We start from the raw sequence: 25,762 nt of genomic DNA on the forward strand, positions 1-25,762 counted from the left end.
CACAACTACCTATAATTTATACATGCATAGTTCTTCAAAAAATGCAAAAATTAAATCCTTCTAACTTATAGGGAGTATGGAATCCAATCAGTTTTAGCAAGCTTTCCTGTATATTAATTACCATTTATTTGAATGCTGTTTTAAAAAACCATAAATCTGTAAAAACCTACATTTTGTAACCTTGATCAAACATTATTTTTAAACTCCTGTTGCAGTTTGGGAATTTTGCAAGTCCTGGAACAAAGAATAAAATGTCATAATGAAACTAGTTTTTATGATGAAATGGTGGTTACAGTATAATTATTATAATTAATGCTAAAACCTAGCTATAATTCAACATGTTTGGCCATAGCACTTCTCCAGTGACTCACATTGTGACAGATTTACTCCCAGGTAATGTGATGAGCTGTGGCTGAATGTTCTCATTCGTGTATGTGGTGTAATGGTTTATTATAACAATATCACGGCTCTGGTGGTGAAGCTTTCCTGCCATTGTGTTTCCTCATAGGAAAGAGTCTCAAAAAAAAAAAAATACACTACTTTGTGTATCAACTTTTTAGTGTTTCTCCCAACCAAGGCTCCCTGAAAAGGGAGGAGCAGCTGCAAATAAGACCTATTCTTTTATGTAATAAGCTGCCAAAAGCTAGAAAGTGATGACTGACATTCTGCTTATCGCAATAGGCTGAAGAACAATTTTGCATGTTCACAATGCAAGAAATACAGCTGTGGTTCCTGTTATCGACAAAAGGCAATGCAGGCAGGATTCCATAGCTTCATTGCTTCAGTCTGTGACATTAAGGTTCAACCTCTGCACGAGACGCATAAATATCCTTTGGATTTTCTTCAGTAAGCACACACTAGAGGTTAATAATGTGGGGATGTTTGATTCCCTGCTGTTTTAAATAATTTCATGGAAAATCTAATGCAGTAGGACACTAGTTTAGAAAGGTTATTACCTTCATCAAACGATAGCACTTCTTTCCTATTATTTTCTACCAATTTCTTGCCCTTATAGCTCCTCTCTCTTCATTTACCACAAATGATTCTTCAAAACGACACTCTGTGGTTGGGTGGAGATGGGATTGGAGAAAGCTTAATCCCTAATCAGGGCCCTGTCAGTGCTGGTAGTAGTGTGCATCTTTCTTCCTTCTTCTGCTTGCTGGAGCTTAGATGCAAGACAGAGATGCACAATCATTGGAGGGGAGTCATTGGAAACCAGCTCCTACTGCCTTGCTGGGGCCATTTTACATGAGGCCATGAGATCTAGAGCCCACAGGGAGCCTCCAGGCAGTTACAGTTGGAATGGCCCACCCCAGCTATTCTCAACTAAATTGTGGTCTGATTTGCTAAATTCTTGAGTCATCATTGCCTCGGTTATGGCAGGTACTTACAACAGAACTCTAAGAATGCTCTTGGGCTCACAGTTTTAGGATTAAGGAACAATATGGGGTTCCATGGACTGTGCCATTCCAGGCTAACTAGGTGTGAAAGAGACTGCCTGTTCAATATTCACCTTTTCTTTTCCTACCAGGAAACACTTTAGGTAGTTGGCCATGTGCACTTGTTCTGGCCAATGAGCAGAAGTCGTTTGAGTAGCACTTTTGGGAAAGATCTTTAAAATGGCAGGACAGACCCAGCTGGCAGCTTCTTTTTTAGCTTTTGTTCTCTCTTTGGGGTGACCACCTGTCTTGGTTTGCCTGGGATTGTCAGGGTTCCAGAGGCATGGGCATTTCAGTCTTAAAGCCCAGATAGTTCTAGGCACACTGGGTTAGTTGATCACCCTGCCTCCCTTTCTTCCAGCACAATATATGCATGCTGGTTGAAGTTCTAGCAGCTATGTCATGACCATGAGGTGACAAACTCATCCTAAGGGTGACTGGCCAAAAGGATAACAGGAGTTTGATTCCATTGCAACTGCCCTAGACTTCTCAGTACATAAAGAAAAAAAATCACTCCCAATTTAGTGAAACAATATTTTTTGGAGTGTAGTGGTTCTTTTTCAGCCACCGCACATTCCATTAATGTTAGCTTAGTTCAGGAGCCCTGTTACGCCCACATGGAGTGGCAGACTTTCCCTTCTGACTGCAGAACTTCTAATTCCTTGGAGAGAGATGGTTTGAACATTGTGAAAATGGTTCAAATCCAGGTCTGTCAGACTCCAGACTCTCTCTTCCTGTGACTTCACACTGAATTTCATTGTTCTCAGCCCTCACCCCTTTAAAACGTACCCTCAAAAGAACTCTGAGACAGATTTGACTGGAACTCAGACCAGCTCAGTGTCTGGAGAGAAGGGCCCTTGCAGGTGATGTGGCCCCCTGGTGCCCTCATTTACTGTGAGGAGGAAACAGAGGCCCAGTGAAAAGAAGGGATGTGGAAACCTGAGTCCATTTGCTCTCTTTATTGTAGAGGCTGCCTCTCTGAGCCTGCAGCTGCCAGCGTGTCATTCCCATTGCCAATCGCAGTGAGCTCATCCTAGCATTCCCCTCCTCATCCTTTGGCTGTGAACTTAGCATACAGCCCCTCTTTCCCGATTTCCGTGTTTGTGTTGCAGTGGCATCTTATGACAGGAACTTCACAGCTAAAATAATGCTGCTATTAAGAACTTGAGAGTTTTGTTCCAGTTTGATTTTTCTGTGGATGGGTGTGGGACACTGACTTTGAAAAGTTGCAATTTTTCATAAAAATTATTTACCTTTTACTTAGTTCAGTATCAGAATTATCCTTTCCCATCAAGGAAAGCATAGTACTGGGCTTATGTTAAATATTCAAACATTTTTTTTTTATTTTGGGACAGAGAGAGACAGAGCATGAACGGGGGAGGGGCAGAGAGAGAGGGAGACACAGAATCGGAAACAGGCTCCAGGCTCTGAGCCATCAGCCCAGAGCCCGATGCGGGGCTCGAACTCCCGGACCGCGAGATCGTGACCTGGCTGAAGTCAGATGCTTAACCGACTGCGCCACCCAGGCGCCCCAAACATTTTTTTTTAAATAAATGACAAAAAGAAAGTAATTAAAACATACTTACTGAGCACCTATGGCATGCCAGCAGTCAGGAATCATTCCAGTTTGGGGGGGGGTTGGTATCTGTGCAATACCAGGTGTTAACGTTTTGAATACCACCTCTGGGGCAAGGAGCACATGCATGTGCACATGCACACACACACGTATGTGCACATGCATGCATCTGACTTAATTCTCACACAAACCACTAGGAGGTAGGGAATGAGGCTCAAAACAAACACAAGCTTACTGAAGGTAGCACAGTCACCGAGTGGCCAAACAGAGGTTTGAAGCCATGTCTTCTAACCTCAAGACTGCTCATTTCTTTTGAATCAAGTTATTGTTGATGGTCCCCAGGCTTTCTCTTTGTGAGGGCTGTCAAGCAGAACTCTAAAACTGATTCACTTTACAGGCACAGGGAGAAGGGAACTAGCATTAACTGAATGCCTTCTTTGTGGCTTTCTGTATACTCGATTTACATCCTTTTTTAGTCAGTGTTTACTCAAACCCTGTAATATGGATGGTATCGTCCCCATTTTTTTCTATCCATTTTATACATGAGGATACTGAGCCTTGGAGAGATTAAGAACCTTATGTATGGTCGAACTGCTAAAAATGTAGGCTGCAAAGTCCCTCAGTCTAGCTCCAAAGTCTGTGCTCTGAGCCACTGAGCACAGTGGTTTATAAGACACTCTGCACTCATTTTTCTCACTTAACTATGTATTTCATGGATATTTTTCCAGGTTAATGAGCAACATAACTTTTCCATAGTATAGATATACCTCAGTGTATTTGGCTAGTCTCCTACCACCCTGTCACATACAATGCTGCATTTAAGGTTTTTTAAAAACATGTGTTGTTATGTACTAGTGTATTGATTTCTATATTTTTTAGATCCCCAAAGATGAAGAGGTGGAGATGAGCCAATGTGTTTGGATATATTTAATTATAATAACTACTGCTAAATTATTTTGTTGTTATTATTGTCACATTTAAGAATTGCGATAAAATACACTTAACATAAAATTTTCTAGATCATTTTTACGAAAAGTTTGTAGCAGTTCAAACTCCCATCACCAATGAATGAGAAGGGGTTTTCCACTTCTGCACTAGCACAGCATGTTCCTGGTCTGTAAACTTTGATCAAGCTGGTAGTTGAATATGGATACTTCATTGTTGCTTTAATTTGTATTTCCCAGACTTCTCGTGAGATTGAGCACCATATCATGTATTTGTTCTTTGCCAAGAAATATGAATTTTCAGTCAAAGGGCTCAGAACTTTGAGATAAAAAAAAAACAAATTTCCATTTAGGGCTTTCCCCCCAAGGGGATATGGATGTGTGTGTATATGTTTAAAGTGGGAGCTTCCTTGGCCTCTGTTCTATGCCCCTGAAATAATTTATTCTGCTTATAAATTAGCCTCTAACAGTGGGGTGCTTTAATGATGAAATAAATTATCTTCTATGTGGATTTAGAAGCTGTCGAAAAAGTGGGAAATAAAAGCGATTTTGAGATACAAATGAATCACTGTGTGTGCCATTGAGTGTTGTCCTTTTGTCAAGTAAGATTCTAATCTGTGCATTTCCAGAACGCATTTCAGCATACTGTTGTAAAGAGCCTTTCAAAAATCAATTCAATGGAAGATGACTTTACGTTTTGTAGATGTGAAAAGAGAAAGGATGATGGTCTCAGGGCCTCCTTGCAGGAGGGAGGTGGCCGTCTGCTGGGATGGTATGGAAGCTGTGATCCTTTTCTCATCCTGCGTGAGGACGACAAGGAAAGAAGTCCTCTGTAAGTTAAATGAACTGAATTTTATATGAAGTTCTGGTTGACAAGCTAGAACAGAGCTGGGCCAAACTACCCAGTCGTTCCCATTATTATATTATTACATTTAAAAATTGTGATAAAATACACATAACATAAAATTTGCTAGATTATTTGTGACTGGGAAGAGAGGGAGCTTTGCTTCATAGCTACCACCTTCTCTGAGGTGCACCTTCTATGGGTCAGAGGTAAGTGTTTTGAGTAGGTGGATTTTTGCCGTTGGGAACTCCTTACACTAAAGTGAAATTCTATCAACTCTCCAGTGAAGAATTTTGTTTGTGTGGAGAGACAGTGCCCTACCTGTGAACCACATTTTAAAATGCATTTTGAGGTTTGAGCTAATAATGTGAATGACATTCAGTGAGATTGCCAAATGCTGGTAATTTACTCTCATTTTCACATTAATGTGGGCCCACCTGTGATGAATTGGAAACTAAATAAGCACATCAGTTTTAATTAGATATTTCAGAGGCTGGATCTAGTTAAACAGCAGTATTCATTCTTATCTATTAAATAGTGAAAGAGTTTAGCACATTCTTCAGAAAAAGTTTACACCCCCCACCCCACCATTTGTCCTTCTTTGTTTTGCAAATATTCCTTGCAGATGGAGCCTTTTGAGTTCAAAAGTGCCTAGGGTGGTGCAAAGAGGGAGAGAGATGATTGCATTTAACTCTTAAAAGATAACCAGATCATCTAGTTCATTTGCAGTATGTTTTACACTAAGAAACGTGAATTTGGGAATCTTTCAAAAGACAAATAGAAGATTGTGGTTGCCTGAAGGATGCCAACAGGGGGCTAAGAGTTCTGTGTTCCTCAAACACCCATCCTGCAAATCGGGATCTAAAAATACCACTAGGGTATGGCTAATAGATGCTGAATGACCTTCTATCAGAGAAAGGAGCCATTTTTCAAAATTCAAGACAAGATATTACAGTCCTAACGAAGGCAAAATGTTCTCTGATGCATAAGGGTCTAAGACCTAATGAAAGAAACTAGTATAGATGTGCAGGTAACTTTGATTAATATTTGTGAAGGATGAGGATTAATAGTAGACAATGAGGCTTAAAAATCAGTAGCCCTGAAAAAATTATTTATAGGTGCAATTTTTGCATTGGTTTTAACATCATTCTCTAGTGTCATTTCCCTAAGTGTTTCTACCTGGTTAGACTGAACTCTGCCAGGGTGAGGTTGTGTCTGTCTTACTATGTCTATATCCCCAGTGCTTAGAACAGAGGCTGTTCGTTCTATGCTAGGTGCTTAATAAACATTTGTATCCCTCTCTGTATTGCTAATCCCTTGTTCTAAAATGTTCTCTCCCTGCAGATTTCAGTCATTGCCTGTGTCCTGGCTATCCTTTCGCCAAAAAGAATTGTGGCAGTATTTACATGTCATTTTTCCTTTGTTTTTCTTAAGAGGGGAGTATCAAACAGTTGTCTCCAGATATACCTTAATGAGTTTTTTAAAAAATTAAATTCTGGATGCACATGAAAGAAGAAAGAATTCAAAAGGAGTCTATTTGTGTTCAGAAAATCACAGGTGCTTAGAATAGTTTTATTATAGTATTAACTATAGTATCAAAAAAAAGAAAAGAAGAAAGAAAATTCTAGGAGATAATAAATTGCAGTTAGGTAAATTATGGTGATTTCATACAGAAAACTTCTATTCAGACATTAAAACAATGTTGTAGAGTGAAATATAAGGATAAAATAATTCTAATATGTTAAGAAAAAAAGGAGGTAAAAAAGCATTAGAGCCTAATCACATTTTTAGAAGTATTCCTTCTTATAGAAAAAAGATGAAAGGATTTACATCAAACTTCTTTATAGTTTTCCAAATTTTAGACTATGAAACATATTACTTTTATATTCAGAAAATATGTTATAGAAGTATAGGATTTCTTTGAATAGAAATATCTTTTGCTGGATTTAAAATGTGATGTCATTTCTCAGGAAATTGAGTAGGTCTATGGGAAGGGAAAGTAGTGCTTTTTTTTTTTTTAATTTTTTTTTTTATTTTTTAGTGTTTATTTTTGAGAGAGAGACAGAGTGTGAGTGGGGGAAGTGCAGAGAGAGAGGGAAACACAGAATCCAAAGCAGAATCCGAGCTGTCATCACAGAGCCTGATGCGGGGCTTAAAGTCACGAACCACAAGATCATGACCCGAGTCAAAGTTGGACACCTAACCGACTGAGCCACTCAGGTGCCCTATGGCAGATAGTGCTTTGGAGGTAGCAGAGATGAGTGTGTGGGGAAGGAAATCCTCTGTTTGTGGGTAGTGAAGTAGTTTGAGATCTGCTGTGCCAGTTTCCAGATCTCCCTGGAACATGGCCACAGCAGCTTACCTGAGAAAAAAATGTGCCTTCACAGTGTTCCTGTATGATTACCACAAAGAATTCACAAATGGAGACTGACAGAGGAAGTAGCATTTAACAGCTTTTCATACCTGCTCCTATGTATGTTCTACATGGCTATATAAATACCTTTCTCCCTGAGCGAACGTGTTGGAAATTATTTTCAAATTTACTATCCCTATCTGCTTCATGAATGATCTTTTAAAAAAGAAAATCTGATTACATGTCTACTTAACTCCTTTAATGGATTCTTATTGCCTCATCTGCCTCATCCAGACTCCTTTCTATGATGCACATACATGATGTTGGAGAACTGTCTCCTGCCTTCCTCCCATGCCCATCGCCCATCACTTCCCCAAATATGTGCCACGCTTTATCACACCAGACAGCTCACAGCTTTTATATGTACCACCCCTATTATTCAGGATGAACTTCCTTCTAGAAACCTCCTCTGAATCCCCTTCTCCATGTGGCTTCTTCCTCATCCCTGCCGTCATACATATCTTCACCACACAGCTTACCACATGGCATTGCAGTTGCTTGACTTTCTTGCCTGTCACCTCACTGTCAACTCCTGCAGGGCAGGGATTAGTACTTGACTGTCTTTTATTTATATTTACCATAGGATTTTTGGCCACAGTGGTTGTTAAATAAATTTTTGTTAAATAACCATGTGAGTGAATGCCTGAGACGTTTTGATGGCATGTACATTCAGTTACTGTTGAATCCACCCCTAATCTTGCCTGAAGTTGTTTCCTAGCTGATGTCTTTGCAGCAGACAGAGCCAAGTGCCCTCTCGGATGCACATTTGTCTAGTGAAGGAAGGTGTGGTTGGGAGAATTTGCATGCCCCGATTTCTAGAACCTTTGAATACTTGTTGTCTCACATGTCAGAAGGATCTTTGAGATGGAATTAAGGTTATGAACCTTAAAACAAAGAGATAATTCTAGAGTATCTGGATCTGGGTGTATCTAGTGTAAGCACAAGTATCCTTACTAAAGGATGTGGGAGGCAGAAGGGAGACAGATGCAATGGGAAAAACAGGCAGGAGAGATTTAAGTGGGAGATGGGTTGACCCAGTCTTGCTGGCATTGGAGATAGGGGAATTGAACTATGATCCAAGGAATATAGGCAGCTTCTAGAACCTGGGAACAGACCTCAGCTGACAGCCAGAAAGAAAATGGGGACCTCAGACCTGCAAATGCAAGGAACTGGATTCTGCCAACAACCCAAATGAGTAGGAAATGGATTCTTTCAGGTAGAGCCTCCAGAAAGGGGCATAGTGCTGTTGACACCTTGATTTTATCCAGGTGAGATCTGTGTTGGAATTCTGACTTACAGAACTATAAGATAATAACTGTGTTCTAAGCGATTAGGTTTGTAGTAATTTGATACAGTAGCAATTGAAAACTGGAATAGAGTTTAGAAATATTTTAGAATGTGTGATTACCTCATTTCTTCACTTATTCTTTTTATTTTTTAAAATGTTTATTTTTGAGAGAGAGAGAGAGAGAGCGTGCAAGTGAGGGAAGGGCAGAGAGAGGGAGACAGAGGATCTAAGCGGGCTCTGTGCTGACAGCAGAGCTTGCTGCGGGGTTTGAACTCACAAACTGTGAGATGATGACCTGAGCTGAAGTCGGACACTTAACTGACTGAGCCACCTCAGGTGCCTCTTCACCTACTCTTAAGTAAAAGGAAATAAGAATAGAAGGAAGAGAACCCTTCATAGTTGATGAAAGAAAGGTGGGGGGGATAGCTTCCCTTTGTTAATATGTGTTAATATGTGTTAATAATTTGTTAATATTCCCCACTTAATATGTGTGTATGAAATCAGTTTTGCCATTAATTTAGTTTTAAAATCTTTAGCTATTCATCCAAACTCCTTCCTTCTGTCCCTCTGCCTTTTCTTACCACTTGCATACATTCCCTCCCTCCATCTTTGCGTGTTTCCTCTTCTCCCTCGTCCAGTCTTACATGCTCATTTTTCATTACTATTGGGCCATTTACCCAGATAAACTTTAAGTGTAACCAGTTAACACACTAACAGTCAGAACAGCAGATGAAAGGGACCCCTGGGTGGCTCACTTGGTTAAGCATCTAACTTCGGCTCAGGTCATGATCTCATGGTTCATGAGTTCGAGCCCCACATCAGGCTCTGTGTTGACAGCTCAGAGCCTGGAGCCTGCTTTGGATTCTGTGTCTCCCTTTCTCCCTGCCCCTCCCCTGCTGGCATTCTCTCTCACTCTCTTTCTCTCTCTCTCTCTCTCTCTCTCTCAAAAATAAATAAAAACATTAAGAAAAAAAAAACAGCAGATGAAACTTGTACTTTCCTCACTACCTAGAACTGCCTGTCATCTTTTCACAAAGCCCAATGGGCATAAATTGGTATTTCTAAATACAAATTTTCTGGTTTTGTTGTTTTCCTGATCCCGTTTTTGGATTTTCATTACTTAATTTCACCAAGTATGTAAGTGACGCACAATCTCTCAGGAAGCCTCTGATAAATTGGATGAATTTTAAAGTGGCATTGCTTTGTTTCCCTTTTGACCTGTGTCACTTTGGAAGATGGCATTCTCTTTCTCACAGTTGTTTCCCCAAATGTTCCAAGATTGCTATTTGTGCTAAAACAGGCTGTAGTAGAAATAGCATTGGCCTAGATGGGAATTGGGAAAATCTAGGTTCTAGTTCCAGTTCTGACCAAAGCCATGTGACCTTGGAGAAACATCCATTCTTTTTATTTTATTGTATATTCATTGAACTCCAGCTATGCGCCAATATTGTGCTGGTCACAAGGGTTATAAAGATGAATTAGATGTAGTTTCTCTTTCTTCAAGGAGCTAATAGCATAGTGAGGGGGAGAGACAGATAGATAAACCCTTGTGACATTGTGTGATATGTGCCATATGGCAGCAGATACAGGTTACCATGAAGGTGTAGAGGAGGCAGTGATTCATTCACTTTGCTCAGGGGCAGAGAAAAAACATGACCAGCATCATGAAAGATGAGTTGAATTTTGCCAGTTGGGGGCAGGAAAGAGAACTCTGGTCAAGGAGAACACATGCAATGTCACAGACACTGGCCCCGAACAGCCAATTACAACCAAGTTATTGATCTGTGGCTGTCTGTATGTTGTCCATGTGTTGGTCTAAATGTAAAGGGGCATTTGAAGGAGCAGAGGTGGGGTTGGGGGCATGAGACAAGATGAGATGCCAGGAAGGATGAAATCAAGTAAAATGAATTTTGAAGGCCTGACTTTTCTTATTATTAAATGTTATTAGCATGGGCCCTTCCAGAGGTAACATTATCTAGTTCAATTGTTGCTTATTTCCTATTGCAAATTATACTTTATAATTGCATGGTGCTAAAAAAAATCCCATGCACAATCTTGTGACATAGGTTGCTATGGAACTGAGATTTGTATATGAGATGTATGGAAACTGGGACACAAAGACATTGTGTGTTTAAGGTCTTATACTCCTTGGATTCAGGCCAAGACAGTCATTTGATTTATTCTTTCAGAATGAGAAAACACTAAAACAAAACAAAACAAACAACCAAAACTCCAGCCAATTAATATAGCCTCTTTTAAGGAACAAAATCTCCAAAACAGGGCTTATCAACCTCAGTATATATATGAATTATCACAGGAATCATATCAGAATGTACCTTCCAAAGTCAGTTGGTGTGGGGTCCAAGCTTCTAATAAGCTCCCAGGTGATAGAAACTGCTGGGCTTTGAGACCGCACCTTGAGTAGCAAGGTGTACTGTCATAGACTCTATGCCTAAAGTTCTTTCTTGTCTAGCAAGAAAGCAGGATGCAGGATTCAAATGTGAGAGATGGCTAATGTCCGGGAAAAGACAAGAGCCCTGAATAAGGGCCCTTGCCCTGTTTTTATTAGGATCAGAAGGCTTACAAACATAGTGGTGGACGTACACAAAGAGACAATAAATCTGTGAACATTAATTCATGGGTGTGAGGGAAAGGGGGTCTTGAAGATATTTGGGGTTGGGGTTTGGGCTAATATAAAACAAAATCCTGGCACAGGGCAGCCAGGTGGAAGTTGTTTACATCAGACAAGAGGCACCACCTTTGTTTATCTTAGCTAGCCTAGGGGCTGAGACAGATAGAGCAAGTAACCTCAGGGTTAACAAGGCACCTTTTCTTTTGTTAATCAGTTCCACTCTGAGCAGCTTCACCTGCAGCTAGCTCAGCGGTCTACAGTCCAATTTACCTGTTTACCTAACTTGGTCCTCCCTTCCTGTGAAAGCAGTTTTCTGCTACAGTACTAAATTGGGGGACGCTTCTGCCCTGAATACCTAATCTTGTTGATTTCATATACCTATGTCCTATATTGGGGGCTTTGCCCCACCCTCTCTATACTGGGGCTTCTGCCCCACCTTCTCTATACTTATTTACCTAATCTTGTTTACCCAAATTTGGGTGTGAGCATCCTATGGCTTTGTAGTTCTTCATGCCTTGTTAACGCATTGGTGTAAGCTCAGGAAATTTCTAAGCTTATTCCCCACAGTGCGCTGAACAATATGGTAGCCACTTGTGGCTATTTAAGTTTAAGTGTATTAAAATTAAATAAAATTAAAAACTCAGTGCCTCAGCCACACTAAACACTTCTCAAGTGCTCAGAAGACACATATGGCTAGTGGATTTCCCTTTGTGGAAAATTCTATTGGACAGTGCTGCTCTAGAGAATATTATGAACAACCATTTAATAATGAAAGTTTGCCCAGAGAACTCCTTATCAACAGTGACTATATTTAGAAATATTTAGAGTGATATTACCAAGATGGTGAAGTAGCTTCCATCTCTACCACAGAGATCAACAATTGGACAGCTATCCACAATCAAAAACAGCTCTGGGTGAGCTTGGGTGTCTACATAAGAAACTTCAGCAGGGGGTACCTGGGTGGCTCAGTCAGTTAAGTGTCCAACTCTTCATTTTGGCTCAGGTCAGATCTCATGGTTCATAGGTTTGAGCCCCATGTCAGCTCTGCTCTGACAGCATAGGGCCTGCTTGGGATTCTCTCTTTCTGCCCCTGCCCCACTTGTGCTCTCTCTCTCTCTAAATAAATAAATAAAATTATTTAAAAAAGAGAGAAACTTCCATAAGATAATGGAATAAAACACCTGAGAATAACTGCACAAAAAGAGAAGGAAGAACAGGTGTATTTTGCTGGCATCATCCCATTGACCAACTTAACACCAAGAGGAACTTAACCAGCTAGAAAGCGTTCCCCTTGCCAGAAAAGGGAGAGTATGGCGAGCAACCAGCTTCCCCAGCCTTTTGGGGCATCACATAAAAGACGTGCTTTGGTTTTACCCCACCCAGAAACTGGCAAACCCAAGACATATAGAGATGGCTAGGAACAAGGAAGATCAGGGGCTACCAGTCAGCCATGCAGTGGGAGTGACCATGGTTCCCCTTGACTTGCTCTGAAGAGGATCCCAGCAGTTCCACCACTGAAGAAACCAGTGGCTCATAAGGCACCACAGACCCCCACCAGATTTCACGGGTTTTTGCCCCACATGTATTCTTCACCAATACCAGCTGCCTGATTCCTTCACCACTGCCTCATCTCTCTTGCCCCAACTGGAGTCTGAGATGCACACTGGCAGCCAGCTCAGGCCTCTGTGGCTATGTGAGTGCAACATGCTGACTTCTGCCATGTGCATGCTTAAGGCTAGACTGTACACTTGCACGTTGCCAGCCTGACTTGCCATGGCCGTTCTTACCATGTACGTGCCTTTGGGGACACGTGCTACAGAAGTTCGTGGCAACAGCCAAGGCCCCCATAGTTGCTTGTAGGCCAAAATTTGGCCCTATCTCCAGTTACTGGCCTGTACTACTGGGCTCACCTTCAGCTAGCCCTCCTAGCTGTGCACCTGTATGCCCCTGGCCCACCCCTGTCACTGGACTTCAGTGCTGTGTACATGCTAGTGGGGAGATCACAGGAGTGCCTGTCAACAGCCAGGGTCCCATAGCTGCTTGTGAGCCCAGATCCAACTCCGTGTCCTGTCACTGGCCTGAATTAATGGGCTCACCTGAGCTAGCCTCTTCAGCTATGCCCCCATACCCTGCTGATCCAACTCCTGTCACTGGCCTCCAGTGCTGGGCACATGTCCAGGGTGAGACTTTGCAGCCACAAGAGTGCACACTTACCGCCAGGGCCCCTGCAGCTGCCAGGGTGCCTGAAGTTGGCCCTGGCCCTTGCTGCTGACCTTAACTCCCACCACTGTGTGCATGTCTGCATCCAGCTCCTGCCACTACACAGGCACCTGCAGCTGGTCTTTGTAGTTAAGTGTGTGCACATCACTGGCTCTGGCCACCACTGCTGCCTACCCTTGTGCTATCCAGTGGATCTGGAGGTGCCACTGAAAACCCCAAAAGTCCTTAAGCCACTGCCACCTCCCGTAGGACTTGCCAAAGACCACATAGTTGTCAATGTTGTGGGCCCCAGTGTCCTGAGCCAATGAAGAATCACATGACTCTGCACCTGGAGATGCCACAAATCCCTGCATTTGGTGCTCTACCACTAGACCCAGGATAACAGCATGCTCCAGCATGCCCCCCCCTACAGGTGAACATATTTCCTTACCAAAATTAGTCCATAAAATCTCGAAGAGGTGACTGCTTCTTCAAATGTGTAGACACCTACACAAGTCTACAGGAATAATGAGGAATCAGGAAAACATAACACTACCAAAGGAACATAGTGAACTTCAAGTAACTAATTCAAAGAAATGGCATGAATGGTCTGACAAAGAATTAAAAATAATTGTTCTAAAGGTGCTCAGAGAGATAGTCTTGTAGCACAGGTAAACAATTTAATGAAATCAGGAAAACAATACAAGAACAAAGTGAGAAGTTTAATCAAGAGAAAGAGAACATAAAAAAAAAAGACCTAAAAAAAAAAAAAAGGCCTAAACTGAAATTTTGGAGCTCAAGAATACAATGACTGAATGAAAGATTTCAGTAGAGAGTTTTATCATCAGACTAGACCAAACAGAAGAAGAAGCAGTGAGCTTGAAAACAGATCATTTAAAATTATCCAGTCAGAGGGGTGCCTGGGTGGCTCAGTCGGTTGAGTGTCTGACTTCGGCTCTGGTTGTGATCTCACAGTTTGTGAGTTAAAGCCCCGCGTTGGGCTTTGTGCAGACAGTGCAGAGCCTGGAGCTCGCTTCGGGTTCTGTCTTCCTCTCTCTCTGCCCCTTCCCTTCTCATGATCTCTCTCTCTCAAAAACAAATAAACATTAAAAAAATAAAATAAAATCCAGTCAGAGGAGCAAAAAGAAAAAGAATAAAAACAAATGAATAAAGCCTATGGGAGTTGTGAGACACCATTAAAAGAAACAATCTATACATCGTTGGACTCCCAGAAAGAGAACAGAGGAAGAAGGGGCCAGAGAGCTTGCTTAAACAAATAATGGTTGAGGGGTCCCTGGGTGGGGGGGCGCTCAGTCAGTTGGGCATCCAACTGCCAGAGTGGAGCCTGCTTGGGATTCTCTCCTCTCTTTCTGCCCCTCCCCTGCTCTCTCTCTCAAAATAAATAAAAAATTAAAAAAAAAAAAAAAGGCTGAGAACTCCCCAAACCTGGAAAGAATAACCAAGTTCATGAAACTAGTAGGTCATTCTGTAATTTCAATGTTCTTCAAGAGACTTCATAATGAAACTGTTGAAATTCAAAGAGAATTTTAAAAGCAGCAAGAGAAAAACATTTCTCTTATACAAGGGAACCTCCATAAGGCTATCAACAGATTTCTCAGCACAAATTTTGCAGATTAAGAGAGAGTGGATGATATAGTCAAAGTGCTGAAAGAAAAAAAAAATGCCATCCAGAATATTTTACTCAGTACAGCTGTCCTTCAGAAATAAAGGCAAGATAAAGATTTTCCTAAAAATGAAAGCTGAAGGAAGTCGTGACCACTAAGCCTACCTTAAATGAAATGCTGACAGGAGCTCTTCAGGCCAAAGTGGAAAGACATTAACATAAAAATTATGAAAATGTACAATATACTGGTAAAAGTAAGGACATAGTCAGATTCAGAAAACTATATCATTCATCTATAAGGTGTTGTTAAGCTCCAAAACACCAGATCTCTAAATATCCAAAAAGCTGTTCTATTTTATTGCAGTGATACTAACCTTCCATAATTCCCTTTCTTCTCTTTGGGACAGAAGTTCTTTTTCCATTATGAAAAGAAAAGATATTACTCAAAATAGAAAAGCTACTCCTTCTTAAGCATATGTGTTTGCTATTTAGTTGGGTATACTTTGTTTTCTTTAGGACATATTGAAGAGTATTTATTTTATATTTAGCCCCATCAAGTTTCAGATAATAAGAAAATATTTCTGTTAGCTTAATTACTTGGTGCAGTGGGTCTCAACTTTGGCTATACATCACAGGTATCTCAGGAGGCTTTAGAAAATCATGATCTTAGTCCCATACCATTGACAATTAAATCATAATCTCTGGAGTGGGACCTAGGGTTCAGTACTTTTAAAATTTCTTTTTGTTTTGTTTTATTTTATTTTATTTTATTTTATTTTATTTTATTTTATTTTATTTTATTTTTAGGTGATTACCCTTGACATTTTATCACGTATAAACTAAACTAAATTTACATTTGCACAATATTTTAATCCTATTTAAAAACAATTGTAGAACTTTAGACAGTTCTTAAACTTGAGTGTGCACGTAATTACCTGGGACTCTTGTTAAAGTGGCCTGAGAATCTGAATTTCACACTAAGTTATAGGTGATGCTGATGCTGGTGATCAGCAGACCACAGTTTTAACATCAAGCCTTTACAACAATTTAAATTTGATCATCCTCTCCAAATTAAATGTAATTGGTACCTAGAATTTTAGTTTTGTTCTTTTTCAGTCTTCTAACTTAGGAATATTCTTTTACATAAATATTTGTTTAGGTTTTCATATGTTTGTAATTTTATGTGTTATCATTCTTCTTTAATCTTAAAATATTCTTCTGAAATCATTTGCCTCTTTCAAAATACTTAAATTCTTGTGGTATAAATTTCTTGGTGGTAAACTCCCAGTTTTTCTTTGCCTTCTGAGTGTATTTATTTTATCTTAATTAAAGAATTTAACTGGGTAAACAATTCAAGGTTGATATTTGTTGTCAGCCTGGACTGAATGTTTGTGTCTCCCCCCACCCCCAAATTCATGTATTGTAGTCTTAGCCCCCAATATGAGATAGTATTAGGAGGTGGGGACTTTGGGAGATAATTAGGTTTAGATGAGGCCATAAAGATGGAGCCCACATGATGGTATTAGTGCTCTTATAAGAAGAAGTACCAGAGCTTTCTCTTTGCCATGTGAGGACACAGCAAGAAGGCAGCATCTATAAGCAAGGAAAGGGATTCTCACCAGAACTCAACTATGCTGGCTCAACTATCTAATCTATATCTCAACTATCTACTCTCAGATTTCCCAGCCTTTGTAATTGTAAGAAATAAATGTCTGTTATTAGAGCCGCTCAATCTATGGTATTTTGTTGTAGCAGCTCAATCAGGCTAAGCTACTTTTTTCAACATCTTTTAAGATATTCTGTTTTTCGCTGGCTTCTATTGTTACTGCTGAGAAATCTCTGTCATTTGAATTTTCCTTTCTTTGTAGACAATGTGTATTTTATCTCATGTTCCCTTAAAGATCTTTGGTGCTCTGTAGTTTCACTGTATAGATATGAATTTATTTTTATTTATTTTGCTGGAGGTACTGTACACTTCCTGGATCGATGAATCCATATTTGTACTAGTTTTGGAAAACTTTCTAGCCATTATTTTTCAAATATTGCCTTACCTTCTATTCTCCCATTATTTCCTCTTGTGTCTCTGATCAGTTATATCCTCATTTTACCCTTCATATTTCTTATCCTCCTAATATTTTATATTTTATTATCTCACTGTGCTACTTTATGGATATTTTTATCAGATTGCTCTTATTTTATGTATAGCAGTGCCTGATTTGCTGTTTATCCTGTTCATTAACTTTTTTTAATTAAAAAGTTATATATATATTTATATTATATATATATACACATATATATAGCATTATTTTTCAAATCTGCCTGTTCATTTGGATAGTTTCTTGTTATTTGCTCATATTCATTATGTGCATTTTATTTTTTTTTAAATATATTTTTAAACACTTATTTAATTTATTTTGAGAGAAAGAGAGGGTGAGAGAGCAGGAGAGGGCAGAGAGAGAAGGAGAGACAGAATACCAAGCAGGCTTGGCTTCGTGCTGTCAGCACAGAGCCCAACATGGAGTTGATCTCATGAACTGTGAGATCATGACCTGAGCCAAAATCAAGAGTCAGATGCTTAACTGACTAAGCCACCCAGGTGCCCCATGTGCATTTTATTTCTTTAAGCAGTTAAAAAATTATTTTCATATATGCTATCATATTCTATACCCTGTATCTGCAGTTTCTTGGAGAGCCAATTCTGTTGTTTACAACTTCTTGTGACTTTAACGTACAGTGGTGTGCATTCTTAAATGCTTGGTGATTTTTAAAAATTCATACACTCATTGCTTAATTTTAACCTGTATGAGTCATATGTATCTAAATTAGAATAGTTCTCCTCCACAGAAGACTTTTTCTTTCAGCCTTTCTCCTTGGTCTTCACTAGCACAGGATCCCAGGCTTAGTTTTTCCATGTTAACATTGAACCACATCTTAGTATCCACAAAACGGTGGTGATATTAATATGTACACACAGGGGAAACCCTAACCCACTAGCTGACAGGTGATTATTTTGGGAGGAAGGAGAGAAAAGTGTTCCTTGGAGTCTTCACATACTTCCTGCAAGAAAAGCAATGCAAAAAAATTGTGTCCTATCCAGAATATATTCTTTCTGCCAAAGGAGTATCTCTCAGAGCATCTAACATGCCATAATGCTAGAAGCAAAAATTTTAGGCTTTTTAAAAGAAATGTGTTTTTATTTATTTTATTTTTTTTAAAGTTTTTATTTATTTATTTATTTTAACGTTTATTTATTTGAGACAGAGAGAGATAGAGCATGAACGGGGGAGGGGCAGAGAGAGAGGGAGACACAGAATTGGAAGCAGGCTCCAGGCTCTGAGCTGTCAGCCCAGAGCCCGACGTGGGGCTCGAACTCACGGACCATGAGATCGTGACCTGAGCTGAAGTCAGATGCTTAACCGACTGAGCCACCCAGGCGCCCCAAGAAATGTGTTTTTAAATAAAATATTTTTTTAATTAAACAACAAGAATTTTATTATCTAACTTAAAAAGTCTGTAATAGTCTGCTCCAGAATGGTTCAGTAGTTCAACAATAACTTAAGGACTTCTATATTTTAGCTTGACCATCTTCTTTATCAGGAATATATCTTTCATGCTGCTGGATGGCTGAACAAGTTCTATACGTTCTATATTCATTCAACAAAATCCTTACTGGTGTATTTCTATCTGGAATTATTTTCTGTTATATTTTTAGTGTATTTTTTGGTAACATGACTGCTGGTTGTTAATTGTATATTTTCATTTTTTATGCAAAATATTTATTTTACCTTTATTTTTAGAAAGATTTTTTTTTAGTTGGTGTAAAATTTTAAGTTGATGGATTTTTCTTTCTGAACTTTAAGGATGTTCCATTATTCTTTGGATCTCATAGTTTCTGGAAAAAAAAGTCAGTTATAAGCCATAGTGCTGCTCTTTTGCAGGCTCCTTGAATAATTTTCTGTTTTTAAGATGTTTCTGTTTATCTTGTTTTCCAGAGTTTGACTAGGAATGACTATCTGTAGTTTCTTTTGTATTAATCCCGCTTGAGGTTCCTTGAGACTCTTGATGTCCTTGGAATATTCTCAGCAATTATTTCTGGCAATATTTCTTCTCCTTTTTCTCTCTTCTATTGTTTTAGGACTCTAACTGCATACATGTTAGAATTTTTGAGCATGCTTCTCGTATATAATTTTCCCCTTTACTCTTTTTTTTAACCTGAACTTCAATTGGAATATTTTATATTTTTCTGTCTTTGAGTACTAACCCTGCCTTCTGACATGTCCAGTCTGATGATGAACTTACCTACTGAGCTTTTAGTTACAGATATTGTATTTTCATCTCTTAGTTTTATTTATTTTTTTTTAAATTTTTTTTTTCAACGTTTATTTATTTTCGGGACAGAGAGAGACAGAGCATGAACGGGGGAGGGGCAGAGAGAGAGGGAAACACAGAATCGGAAACAGGCTCCAGGCTCTGAGCCATCAGCCCAGAGCCTGACGCCGGGCTCGAACTCCGGACCGTGAGATCGTGACCTGGCTGAAGTCGGACGCTTAACCGACTGCGCCACCCAGGCGCCCCTCATCTCTTAGTTTTAAATAATTCTAAACTCTTTCAATGTCAGATTGCATTTCTAAATCATGGCTATCTATTGAGAAAATGCATTTCCTCAATCTCTGTAAGGTCTGATTTAATGTTTATCATTATGATAATTCTAAAAAAAAAACTAAATAAATGTACAACTTTAACCTTTATATAGGACTTTAAGTTTTACACACCGCTCGTATAATCCTGTATGTTTGAAATTCACCCTGTGAGGTATGTGGTAAAGTATTATTATCATTTTCATTATAATTATAAAGAAACTGAATTTCTAAATGGGAGAGCAAAGGCTCTGTATTTTCTAACTACAGATTCATTGCCTTAGTCTATTACATCATGCTGCTTCAAAGCACATGTCTTGTCAATCCAAGAAGAGTGAAATAATAATGTCAAATTGAAAAGATAATACATTTCTTCTAATGATTATTATCCAAATATATAGTCAAGAGCTGGAAGGAACCTCCTCAGATTACCGAATGCACATCCTCTATCCTCATAATGTTATATTGTTCTAGTCAAATATTACCTCTTAAGCTGGTGACCCTGTATCTGGGGCTTGCAAAACAGGGAACCTACTTTGTCATCTTTCATTTATCTGTTTATCTAAAACCATGGGATAATGTACCAAATAGATTTTTAATTAGTGTTTACTCTTGATTAGGAATGGTAAGTTACTATCTGACAGTGACATGGTATTTTAAATTTGGAGGCACTCTTTGCACTGAGTTCTTAAAAAACCTAAGCTATTTATTTGAAACCTGGAGTTCGAAAGAGACGTTGATATAGCTGCATAGTTAATTGTTTTTCAAAATGAATGCTGAGTAGTTCCTCTAACTTTATTTTATTTAGTTTTTGTGACTTAATTAAATATCACTTTGTACCTATGCTTTGTTTTCTAGGTTTCATACAAGTTTTTTTAGTCTAAAGCAATAAAATTAAGAGTCATATCATAAACCTCTTGAGAAAGAGTGCATTGGTTCTCTTTATAAACTCAATTTAATCATCATTCACGTATAAAGAATTCTTCCTTACAATCATTCTTCTTTTAATAATAATTTATTCACTGAAACCAATACTTTACCTTAACCAATTTAATGTACATGTGATATAATGTATACGATGTGCTTTACTTGCTTTATAGAGTAGGATATATTTCTTAGTACTGATATGAGAACATTAACTGAAAGTATTATCATCAGAAAAACCTTACTCTATAGGCTATGCAAATTTTGTTGGTAGTAAAAAAATTAACATTGATAGTAACAATAATCTACAAGCTTTAAACTGTTTTGCTCTGATGGCCCCAATTCTGGCCAACCATCTAACAAATGGGGATTTGGGTCATCAGCAACAAGGAAAGAAAGCATGTCAGTAGCTGTGTGTGAACTCATTACCACTGCTGGAGAGACGATCCAAAGAGAAAACCCTATCACAGAATATAACAATAACATCATTTTTGGATATAAGATACACATTTGCTGCATCATAATAGCTTCCACTGGGCATATTTATAATTGGTAAATGGATTATCTTTATAATTCATTTGGGGCTGAGAAAATTAAGGCTTTTATTTCAGCAGATTATTTACTCTGAGATGCTTAACTCATTGTGGTTTAGTGGGTATGGCTAGCTATATACATACATAAGAGAATATTACTGTTTGCTCTGTCTGGAGACATCCAGCCTACATCATGATCCTGAAGACCTTGCCATGAAAACTTTTAAAAACTCAACGATTAGGAACTCAGATTCAGATCTCTTCTGAAGGCACATCATTAGGAACGTGCAAAAGTTGGTGATGGGGAAGAAAAGGGAGATGTCAGGCTCTTACTTTTACCATATGGATGGAGCACCCAGTGCTCATTTTTCTACTTTACTAAGCCATATCAATTTTGATCCAGCACATGAACGGAACTATCTGTGGAGTATTTCAGCTCAGAATATTCAATGCCACGTTCTAGTTTTGGCAAATCTTGAGCAAAAGAGGAAATATTATTCATTCATTTCTCCCTCCCTTTCCTTCACCTTGCTTGGGGCCCTGCCAGAACCAGGGTTAGATTGCCAGCCCAGGAGGTACACTTCACACTCTGAGAGGTGCTATTCGTAAGCATATTATCCTCTTCTATGACTCCAGACTAAATCCACAGCTGAACAGTAGGATGCTGCTTGCTAATGTTGATCATTCTGGCAAAACAGACTGTCAGTTCTGCAAACCAGTGTAAGTAGTGAGTTTTGTTTGCAGCTGAAATACCTAAATTATATGATAGTCTAATGATACACAGTGCTCTCTATTGCTGTCCTTTTCTACTTTTCCCTTCAATCTCTGTGCTCCTTCCTTTTTCCTACCCAAATACTCATTTCTTAGTACTGAAATGAGAACATAATTGAAAGTATTATCATCAGAAAAACAAGCTGCAGTGGATAACTTACATAGTTTAGATGTGTCTAGATGATGAGTCTGTTATTTGTTTTTGAATTTCCAGGAAAAGAAAATTAACTGACTGTCCATTGTTTAGCATTGGTTAAATCTAAATGAAATCATGATCATTTCTACAGCAGATTTACCTTCCTAATTATGCTTGGCTAATGTTTACACTGACTGATGGAAAAGGATGGTGCCTGGGAGAATGCCAAATGGCAGAAGGAAGTCTGACCTGAGACTAAAAATGTCCAAGGGTAAATTACTGAGTGGACGATCTATAGCAAGATAAAAAAAAAAAAAAAAAAAAAAAAGCTGATGACCTATCATTATTCCTTCAACTCTGTGTCCACTTCCTGTTTGATTCTGAAAAAAAAAATATTGGCTGAAATATAAACAGTGCACTTTAACCTTGATAACACCCGAGAGGAATAAAGATATTTCCTATGCCCCCAGAGTTTAGTACAAGATTATGAAAAGGATAAATGTTTGCAAATGCTACTAATATCAAAACATGTTGGGGAATTGCTTGGCTTTCACATTCCACAGCTCTCATCTCTTCACATTTAAGTCCCTTGATGCCTAGCTGCAGATTCCATGATCACAGAGGCCCTGAGTCCATCCTGACTATGGATCAAACAATAACAACAGGGACTTTGAGTCTAGTCCTCTGGGCCTCAATGTTCTGGTATTTATCATAACTGGACCACTGAAGTGTAGAGAAAATGGGGAGGAGTCTAGTAATCTGGAATCAGACCCTTATAAGAATGGGCTGGCTAATGGGAGAGAGACTCAATTGTAGGTAATTAGGTGTTGAAATTTACTAGGAGAAAAGAAGGGAGATCAGACACTCTTTCTGAACACATTCTGCGAAAGTGACTCAGAGCCAATGCTTTTAAAGACTGTGATTAAAATAATGCCAGAGGAGGCAGTACAAATTAAGTGATTGAAAAGTCAGTGATTAGACTATGAGATGTGGAAAAAAAATAGTCCAATGTTGACAATGTTTTGTGCATTTGCTCCCATGCCAATCAATGGCATTGGCCCTGCTCTCAGACTTGCTTCCTCTGGCTGCAGAACCTGGCTCTGGCTTTGAGTAAAGTACAGTCTGAAAAGTAGATACATGATCTGGAGACCATGGCTGTGGACAATAGGTTGTTGAGGTGCAGTTGTTGAATGGGATAGATAGGTGCAAAGAAGTGGTTAAACATGCAGTAACCAGAGTGTCCTCAGCACCTTGATTTTAACATGTCCCAAATGGAGCTCAATTTTTCCCTCAAACTTGAACCTCCTCCATAGTCATCATATATTTAATTATTATTTAAATAGTTACGTACAGTTAATTGTTAACCAAATCCAAGCAGTCCTATTCTAGGAATGCCCCAAATCATTGCCTTTTTCATTGTCTGTCATCTGGACTGTAGGGACAGCCTCCTTTTTAATTTCTGTCCTCATTCCCATCAGTCTTCCAATAGGTGCTTCAGTATGGCCTTCCTTAAAATATATTTGATTATGTCATCCTCTCCCTGGTGATCTCCAGCCTTTCCTCCTTGCCCACAGGACTCTTCAATGTGACAAACAAGAGACTTTGCAAGTTGGCTTCCACCTACCCCTCCAGTCTTATTTCTTTCCACTTTCTGTATTCACACCCTGTACCACAGCTACACTGACCTTCTGCCCTTTTCCAAACTTACCATGCCTTATTATCGCTCTACTATTCCTCCCTTCTCTCTTCCCACCTCTCCTTATCTAACAAATAGAAGTGGAGTAACATGGTTTTTCTCTTATGGTAAAGGATTAGATGAAAATAGCCACCTTACCATAGTAAGGTAACACATAGAATTACTTCAAGATAGATCCCAGGTCATGTGGAGATAGTGACTTGCCAAATTATACAGAACCATTAGAACAATAGATGAAAGAGTCAAAAGAAGTTTATCTCATTGTTTTTGGCTGTTCTCTATGTGATATTTTTAGTTTGTCAGATTTTAAAAAGATTAACAATCCAGTGTCCAAAGTACTACATATAAATTATATAGCAAACTAATTCTGTCAATTTGCTTATTAAAATAAAAAAAGTTTCGTGTTATCTGAGTAGTTAATTGAGTAGCTTCTTATATCCAAAGTATTTATCTAAAGAAAGACAACTTAGACTCAAAAGTTAATAAGAATAAAATTTAGATGAATAATATGATATTAAAAGCTATAGCCCCAGTACCATAATGCATTTCTTCAATTTTCCATTTCTGATAAAGGATCCTAAACATGGAATTAAAATCCATGTTCCAGCAGTTTATTTAAGAAACATGAAGTAAAAAGGACTGGAATGCTCCAGGAAGTAGTTTTCAAGGCAAAAGTTATGCCCCTGATCTCAGTAGGCTTGTAATATGGTCTCTGCAGAACCTCTTGCTCCTGGTTTTTCAATTACAACTTCAAATCATATTCCTGATTAGTAACAAGCAATCAATCATAATTAATTAGTTAAAATGTTCAACCGTTAAAATCATTACCATTAATTAAAATAATTATCTCTATTTTGGCTGCACTTCATTACCATTTCTGGAAACGCATTGCTTGACTGTACTGCCATTCTTAGTACAGATTCTCCGTGAATGCAATGCATACAATAGATAATCTATGAACTATAGGTTTTAGATTTTTTACTGTTGTTGCATCTGGGGAAATCATTTCACTACAGTGTTATGGGCCTTATGAACAAAGCTCTTTGAAATGAATGCTAGCTATCACTGAATGCTGGCAAGTGAGGATTTTTGAAAGAACTTGTGCCTTTGAAGGAAATGTTTGTTTTATAGGCTAAACGATAGTCTAGATACAGGGATAGACAGAACTAGTGAAGTAGAGTAGATAACAGAATTGGGCTAATCACCTGGAACTCACTACTGAGTTGAGGACTTAGAGAAAATGAAGATAAGTTAAGAGACATGGAAGATATTGAAGGTACAATGAACAGCTATAACTTTTTCTGTTAGAGACTTAGAAGGATAAAATGAAAAGAATAGAAGAGAGAGTATTTGAAGTGGTAATGACTGAGAGTTTTCTAGAATGGAAAAAAGATATTTGTCTCAAGCAGGGTAAATAGAATCAAATTCACATCTAGACACATCATAATAAAACTGTAGAACTTTAAGGAAAAAGAGGGAAAAGACTTAAAGATATCAGAGAGAAAAACCAGGTTACTTTCAAACTTGGAAACATATGACAATTAGAATCATAGGAGTTAATTACCAGGGACAATAGATGTTAGAAAATAATGGAATCTTATCTTGAAGCACTGAGGGAAAGTAACTTGAACCTAGAATTATATCAAGTAAGAGTGATGAAGACATTTCCAGGTATACACAGATATAGCACATTCCTACCTTCAGACCCTCACTGAGAGAAATGCTCACGCAAGTGCTTTAGCAACAAGGAAAATGAACCCAAATGCAGGAAGAAATCCTGACCAAGGAAATCAATCAAACCTGCTGTTAAGCCTAAATACATGTTGGCACTAGTAACTAATTTGTAGGGGAAGGTGGTTAAAATGATGGTTAGGATACTAGACACCAATAACATGAGATGTGTGAGCATGTGATGCTGTTTGGAGAGAAGTTAAAACACGTTTAAGATTCTTGTCTTGTTTGGGAGAAGGGTGGCATTTTTAAATTAATACTTGTTAGAAACACATAATATTAAGGATGCATGTTAGGTAGGTTAACTTATAAAAGTAGCATAAACTTTGTGAGAATGTTGCTTCTGTGAAAATGGATATGGGATGGGGAGACTGG

At 38.7% G+C, this 25,762-nt stretch overlaps 1 long non-coding RNA gene across 1 annotated transcript in view; it reads right to left on the reverse strand.

Moving 5' to 3' along the window:
• Nucleotides 1-4,021: 4,021 nt before the first annotated feature.
• LOC123586146 overlaps nt 4,022-25,762 on the reverse strand; it is a 38,241-nt gene continuing 16,500 nt past the window's right edge. Inside the window, exon 3 of the long non-coding RNA XR_006706626.1 lies at nt 4,022-4,759. This is a non-coding gene — a long non-coding RNA (uncharacterized LOC123586146). The remainder of the gene's footprint in view (nt 4,760-25,762) is intronic.

The sequence above is a fragment of the Leopardus geoffroyi genome, chromosome C3 (genome assembly GCF_018350155.1).
Source record: "Leopardus geoffroyi isolate Oge1 chromosome C3, O.geoffroyi_Oge1_pat1.0, whole genome shotgun sequence".
NCBI lineage: Eukaryota > Metazoa > Chordata > Mammalia > Carnivora > Felidae > Leopardus > Leopardus geoffroyi.